General features: G+C 36.6%; 2 non-coding genes across 2 annotated transcripts; one reads left to right on the forward strand and one right to left on the reverse strand.

The window, feature by feature from the left end:
• Window positions 1–1,131: 1,131 nt before the first annotated feature.
• On the reverse strand, window positions 1,132–1,203 carry TRNAS-GGA (transfer RNA serine (anticodon GGA)). The gene has a single exon. It is a non-coding gene; the product is annotated as a tRNA-Ser (tRNA).
• A 381-nt stretch (window positions 1,204–1,584) lies between these two features.
• TRNAS-GGA (transfer RNA serine (anticodon GGA)) lies at window positions 1,585–1,656 on the forward strand. The gene has a single exon. It is a non-coding gene; the product is annotated as a tRNA-Ser (tRNA).
• The last annotated feature ends 5,110 nt before the right edge of the window (window positions 1,657–6,766 follow it).

Below are 6,766 nucleotides of genomic sequence, written 5' to 3' on the forward strand. Positions count from 1 at the left end.
GTACAGAAGACTAATAAAAAACCAGACCAATCAATTTGCAATTTATACGATATTAAATTTCATTATCATTATCTTCAACAATACTTCAAAAGAAAAAAAAGAATTTAATCTTTAAACTCACTTTGCATTCGTAGACTTTGAAAAGACTTTTGATCGAGTAAGCAGAAAAGCTTATGGTCCATAATGAAAGAACAAGGGTATCCTCAACATGTAATAAATGTTAGCCTAGTTATAAACGTGTATTCATCAATTGTTTTCTTCCCAAGGCAGGTAATTAACAACAAACCCAGAATTCTCCAGTCTTTCCTATTTTCTGTCTTTTTCTAAGTCTCCGCATATGAACCATGTACCATAATGTTGTCTGTCATCTGATATCTTCTTCTTCCTCGAACTTTGCTCCCGTTCATCATTCCTTCCAGTGCATCATTCACTACACAGTTTATTTTCAGCCAGTGATTCTCTTCCTGATCAGTTTCAGTATCGTTCTTTCTTCGCCCACTCTTTCCAAAACAGCTTCATTTCTTATTCTGTCTATTCATTTCACACACTCCATTCTTTTTCATATCCGCATTTCAATTCTTCTAGTCTTTTCTCTTCACTTCGTCGTAATGACCATGTTTCTGCTCCATAAAATTACACACAGAATACGAAGTACTTCACTAGTATCATCCTTAATTCTTTTTCCAGAGGTCCGCAGAAGATGCTCCTTTTTCTGTTAAAAGCTTCCTTTGCCATTGCTATCCTCCTTTTGACTTCCTGGCAGCAGTTCGTTACTAGTTATAGTACACCCCAAGTAGGCTATTTGAAGTTCTCCACTTGTTCTACTGCCTCATTTAGTATTCAGAAGTTTACCTTCTTTACTTTTCTTCTGATTTCCATGGTCTTCGTCTTGTTTGCATTTATCTTCATCCTATACTGCTCATAGCTGTCACTTAGCTCCAGTAGCATATAGCTTAAAGCTTGTGTGATGAATCTTGTCTCACTATGAAAAGAGAGAGAAAGGAGATATGTCTTACTTCGTCTGTATTTTTATTTATATTTATTTTGATGTACCGAAGTACATATGATATTTCCATGCAGATATTCTGCTTTCTCATATGATGAGAGAGAGATGGAACGGAGAAAAATTCTCTCCGGCGCCGGGATTTGAACCCGGGTTTTCAGCTCTCCGTGCTGATGCTTTAACCACTAAGCCACGCCGGATACAATCCCGACACCGTTGAGAATCGTCTCAGATTAAGCTCCATCTCTTGGGTTCCCTCTGGTGGCCGCCCTCTGCACTACGTCATAGATGTCTATGCACGCAGGACCGAAGTCCATACATGTGTAGAGGTGCACTCAGATGAGTGACTGGTTGGCCGGGGTCCGACGGTATGCGTAATAAATCACTTTGTGATTTAAAGACGGCGCCCATACCGTCGGACCCCGGCCAACCAGTCACTCATCTGAGTGCACCTCTACACATGTATGGACTTCGGTCCTGCGTGCATAGACATCTATGACGTAGTGCAGAGGGCGGCCACCAGAGGGAACCCAAGAGATGGAGCTTAATCTGAGACGATTCTCAACGGTGTCGGGATTGTATCCGGCGTGGCTTAGTGGTTAAAGCATCAGCACGGAGAGCTGAAAACCCGGGTTCAAATCCCGGCGCCGGAGAGAATTTTTCTCCGTTCCATCTCTCTCTCATCATTCGTCTGTATTGTTATGACGTTGGGGGAGTGGAGCGATGCTGACCATCCATCCAGTGGCGGAAGGGACTAGTTGATACATTCTGTAGCACAAAATAAAATAACAAAATATCTCTCTTCGTACTGTGTAGTTCTGTCACTGAGCTTGTCTTTCAAGAAACTGAGTTCCGGTAGCCTGTACAATAACAAGGTTTTGAAAGGAATCCTGAAAATTTATAACCCTCCTATAATCTCCACCCTCATTTAAAAGGACTTGGTTTTATTGCTACTGAGACAAGTTAAACCAAAGCAAGTATAGTATCGTCTCCTCTTCTGCTAACAATGCCATATCATCAGCAAATTTTGTGCACTTATCGTTCTTCCTCATACTATCACCCCTCACATACTCTGAAAACAGTTCTTTAATAAATCCTCAAAGTAGCTGTTGCACAGGGTCTCCTATCTGAACTTTGACTCGTTTTTTACATAAAAATTACTGAATAGCCTTCTCTCACGAAATGTATAAAAATAATAATCAATAAAGAGAAGAAAGAATGGAAGAAATAACTATAAATGAAGGTGTTCGAAAAGGTTGCTGCATGTCGCCAACCTGTTTGAATATTTTTATGGTTTATATTATTAAAAATAGAAACTGCTCATGAATCCAGGAATAAAAATAAGATAGAGAGACAAATTAAAGCATTCTATTATATGCAGTTGACGTTGTTATAATTAAAAAAAAAAAAAACAAAAATATACTGTTTCCATATTTCAAACCAGACAGCAAAAACTGTAATACCATCATTCATAAAGTGGCATTAAATAATGATCTTTTTGGGAAAGTGCAAATAACATAAAAAATAGGAGTATTAATGGATGAACTATCTTTGGAACAAGTCTCAAATTTTAAATATTTAGCAGGGAAATAAATATATATCTATGAAATTCAAAAGACAGAATACAAAATTATTAATTTTCAGATGCCACAAGGTATAAGGGAATAAAACAAAGAAACAATGGGAAAATTATAAATGGAGAAAGAAGAACAGAGTTGCAGACATTTTTATTAATGAAAAAAAGGATATTATCGTGATAATTGGTTAAACCAGATACGTACGCTGGACAATCCAAGGCTTCCGAAAGCTATATAATGCATATAGGAAGAAAAACGTAAGACGACAGGAACAGGGATGGAGTGATATGTTGTGTTGACGGAACAGAGAGTTCGCTTATGCTGTGAAGTGTAAAAGAAGAAGAGAAACATCATCATAGTTTGTACACATTTATACATTTCGATTTATAAACAGCCTTTTTCTGTCATAACTTGTTCTGTAGTCCCAAACTTCTTTCTTATGGATTCTTCATTCCCTTTAAGCGGATCACGTGGTTGCTATGTATTCAATACGCTCTTTTCAAATTCTACTCATATGTTTTCTCTTCTGTCATCGTAACATTATATAAGCCGCACTTATTTAAAGAAATTGAATTTCTATACATTCTACTCATGTTATCTCACTCTTCATCTATAAGTTTATTCAAGATATGCAAGAAAAGAAAGTAAAGCAAAAGCATAAAACATTTTGTTGCCGTTTGCTTTTCTGGAGCTTTGTCTAGATCTCGTTGTAATGTCCCACATTTTATTCTATTACCGGGAAGACTCACCATCGGTTGGTGGAGGGGACAACAATACCTTTAAGTTCTCACACGCTATGGCTTTAAAACAATTAGGCTATAAATAACAATAACGGTCTCCTTGACGAAATTCTTCCAAGACTAATGTGAAACCAGAGAGTAGGTACACTATCAATGTGAACTATATTAATTATGCACATTGTGCGCTTTTCTACTTATTATTAAAAATAACACTATTGTTGATGACATTACTTTTATGTAAGCATTGCTACAGCTGAAAGTCTGTGTGGAAATGAAATTAGTGTATTTGATCATTATTTCTGTTATGATATAGGCCTAGTAGAAGAAATTTCATTTTTGTATAAATATAATATAGATGTGGTCTGTGTGAAAAAAAAAGTGTCACGGCATACATACATACATACATACATACATACATACATACATACATACATACATACATACATACATACATACATACATACATACATACATACAGTGTTCTGCCCAAGGACAGGTCTTTCATTGCAAACCTAGCATTCTCAAATCTTTCCTATTTTATGCCTTCCTCTTTGCCTCCGCATATGATCCATATATCTGAATGTCGTCTCTATCATTTGATATCTTCTTCTGCCACGAACTCTTCTCCCGTTCACCATTCCTTCCAGTGCATTCTTCAGTAGGAAGTTTCTTCTCAGCAGTGACCCAATCAATTCCTTTTCCTGTTTCTGATCAGTTACAGCATCATTCTTTCTTCATCCACTCTTTCCAACACAGCTTTGAAACTTCCATCTCTTTTTTCAAATTTCATTACGTATTTGTTTACATTTTCCTTATTTTTCGTATAAAGCATTTTTAAATGAAGGGATGAGGTAGTAGATTACTTAATCCTTTGCAGCACAAATGTAATTTTCTATGCTTTTCATATGATGGGTCATAACAAATCTTCGATCAACTGTTAAAAGATTTTAACTTTGCACACAATTTTAAACATAGATGGCATCTTTATGTATCCTCAAGGAATGGTTGCATGGTGGAACATCTGTGCTATAATTGTAGAGAAAGAAAGAAAACTGTGGTTCTCCTGAACAACCACTATGCTGCAAAGAGTTAAGAGAATATTAGATTGGAACCATTCTATTGTCAGTAAAGTATAACTACTGTATCTTAAAAGCTCCAAGCCATTGGATCTGGTCAATTGCAAAGACTCGAAGGAATAAGAGACTTCTCTCCTCGAAGTATTTTTCACTGAACATGAATGTAGATGCAACATTCAAAACGTCGTGATCTCTGCGTTTCGATTTGAAGGGTTCAGAGCCATAGTGGGCCAAGCGCCATTTATTAAAAAGGGAGAAAGCAATGGTTAAGTGAATACTATTAAGATTGACATATCATTTAGTTTTAAAGTGTATACTTCATATTAGTTGCTATATGTTTCCACTGAATTATGGTAATAACTTCATTTTAACCGTTGTTTTCTACGATTTTAGTAAATGGCGCTTGGCCGACTATGGTTCTGAACCGTTCATTTCATTGTGATAAATCCAATGCAAAACAAATGAATATGTGGTCTTGTTACATCAGTCTAAATAAAGTATCACTATTGCTCCTTCCTTCAAGGTAGTCTCTGAAAATGCTTAATTGAAGCAAATGTTTTAAGAATCGGTCATCTTTACAGACTGACTTTCTCGCATAAAAGATGGGTAGGGCTATCTCGCAGGGTTCTTGCGCATTATACAAAGCTGCGTCACAAGAGAGGGGAATGAATTGGCGTAACAATAAAAAATAGAATGCTTGCGTTGCCAAAAAAATTCTGTTACTGCAGTTTCTGTCTTTATTAGAATGCCAAACATTTTCAACTGTTGAAATTTCCAGGGAAATGACCTCCTACACGCGTAGCGATTTAAGCGAATGCTCATGTTCTTTGTTCAAAACAAATATAGGGGTTTATGAGTATTGGCAGTTCTACTTCTATATAGGATTAACTGATCAATGAGATCCTTAATATAAGGATGTATATGAATTTGTTCAATATATGAACAGATTATGGGACTCTCGTAATGTGTGTGGGGAAGACATGGCACTTGGCTTTCAGATAAGATATTGGAAGTCTGTCGCAAATTGGTTATTTTACTGGGAAATATTATATATTCCATTTATATATATTGAAGGACTTGAAACCTTGCATTTTTAAAATTAAAGTAAAATAAGATCAAGTTTAATAAAGCATTAAGTGACTTGAAAACACAGTGTCCCTGGTGACGTCATTATTTAATATAGCAGTTGTTTTCGAGTTGGAAGCAGTGAATCAATCTTTCCTGCTGTGAGTTTCTTTCAATCCTACCAGTTATTTATTCCTTATCCGTTAATAAAGAAATTTATATTTACAATGAATTTCTGAGAAATAAAACTTATTTTTTATTACAATGGTCAGATTACCTTATACAGGGTGAATCTTCTCATACTGCGGATTGGTAACTAGGCAAACCTGCATTTTACAGACGATGCGAAATGCAGGTGCTCACATCGCAACCCGTCCGATAAGGTTACGATGTTGATTTGTGTTAAAATTCTGTGATAGCGCAACGGCTAACACTGTGGATTGTCACGGTACAGGTCCGGGTTCAAATCACTGCCCTGGATAATACTTTGTTTGTCATAATCACCTTTGTTTCGAGAACGTTCTAGAAAAGCATGTTTTCTGTCCGAATTCGTGGAACATTCTAGACATTGAATTTGCCTATAACTAGGTGGTTCCAGCCGCTCGTGCTCAGTGCAGTACGTAGCAGTCAATTCGGCCAAAAGTTATAAGACGCAGGGGACTGTGTTTACGGTATAGTCTGTAAAACGCCGGTACTGCATAACTTCTCAATTCGCAGAATGAGAAGATTCACCCGGTATATGAATAATTATATTTTATCATGGATTCGATAATGAACAGTACAAGTAATTCTGTAGTGATATTCATTGATCTTTATAATATGCTGCCAAAGTTCAGAAATATAGCGCAGAGACTTCCCATAATTCGACGAACATTTATTAATGACAAATGTTTGTATTGCTACCTTGCACCAATCCTAATATTCTCTACATAGGATTTGGGTTTTTGCAGTCTATTTTATTTGTGTTAGTTCAGTTTCCGTTTTAATTTCCTTTAGTGTCTCCGAACTGCGGATAGACATGTGCGCATTGAACTTGTTGATGAACAAAAGCGAAAGAAAAGCTCGTGGTTACAATGAAAGACTAGCACACTAGTTTATACAGAGTGTTCGGGAAATGCCGTACAAGACACAGCAGATATGACTGGGGAAACAAGGCACATAGAATTCTGTGGCAAAATGTTATATGTAGGCTCCGTATTTCAGCTACCTAAAGACTGAAGTTAAAGACACATTGGGTATATAGTACGCCGAACACAAGTAATGTAACTAATAAGTATAGGCTATAAACAAAAAAGTCTTCGCTGC

The sequence above is a fragment of the Periplaneta americana genome, chromosome 8, assembly GCF_040183065.1.
Source record: "Periplaneta americana isolate PAMFEO1 chromosome 8, P.americana_PAMFEO1_priV1, whole genome shotgun sequence".
NCBI classification, from domain to species: domain Eukaryota; kingdom Metazoa; phylum Arthropoda; class Insecta; order Blattodea; family Blattidae; genus Periplaneta; species Periplaneta americana.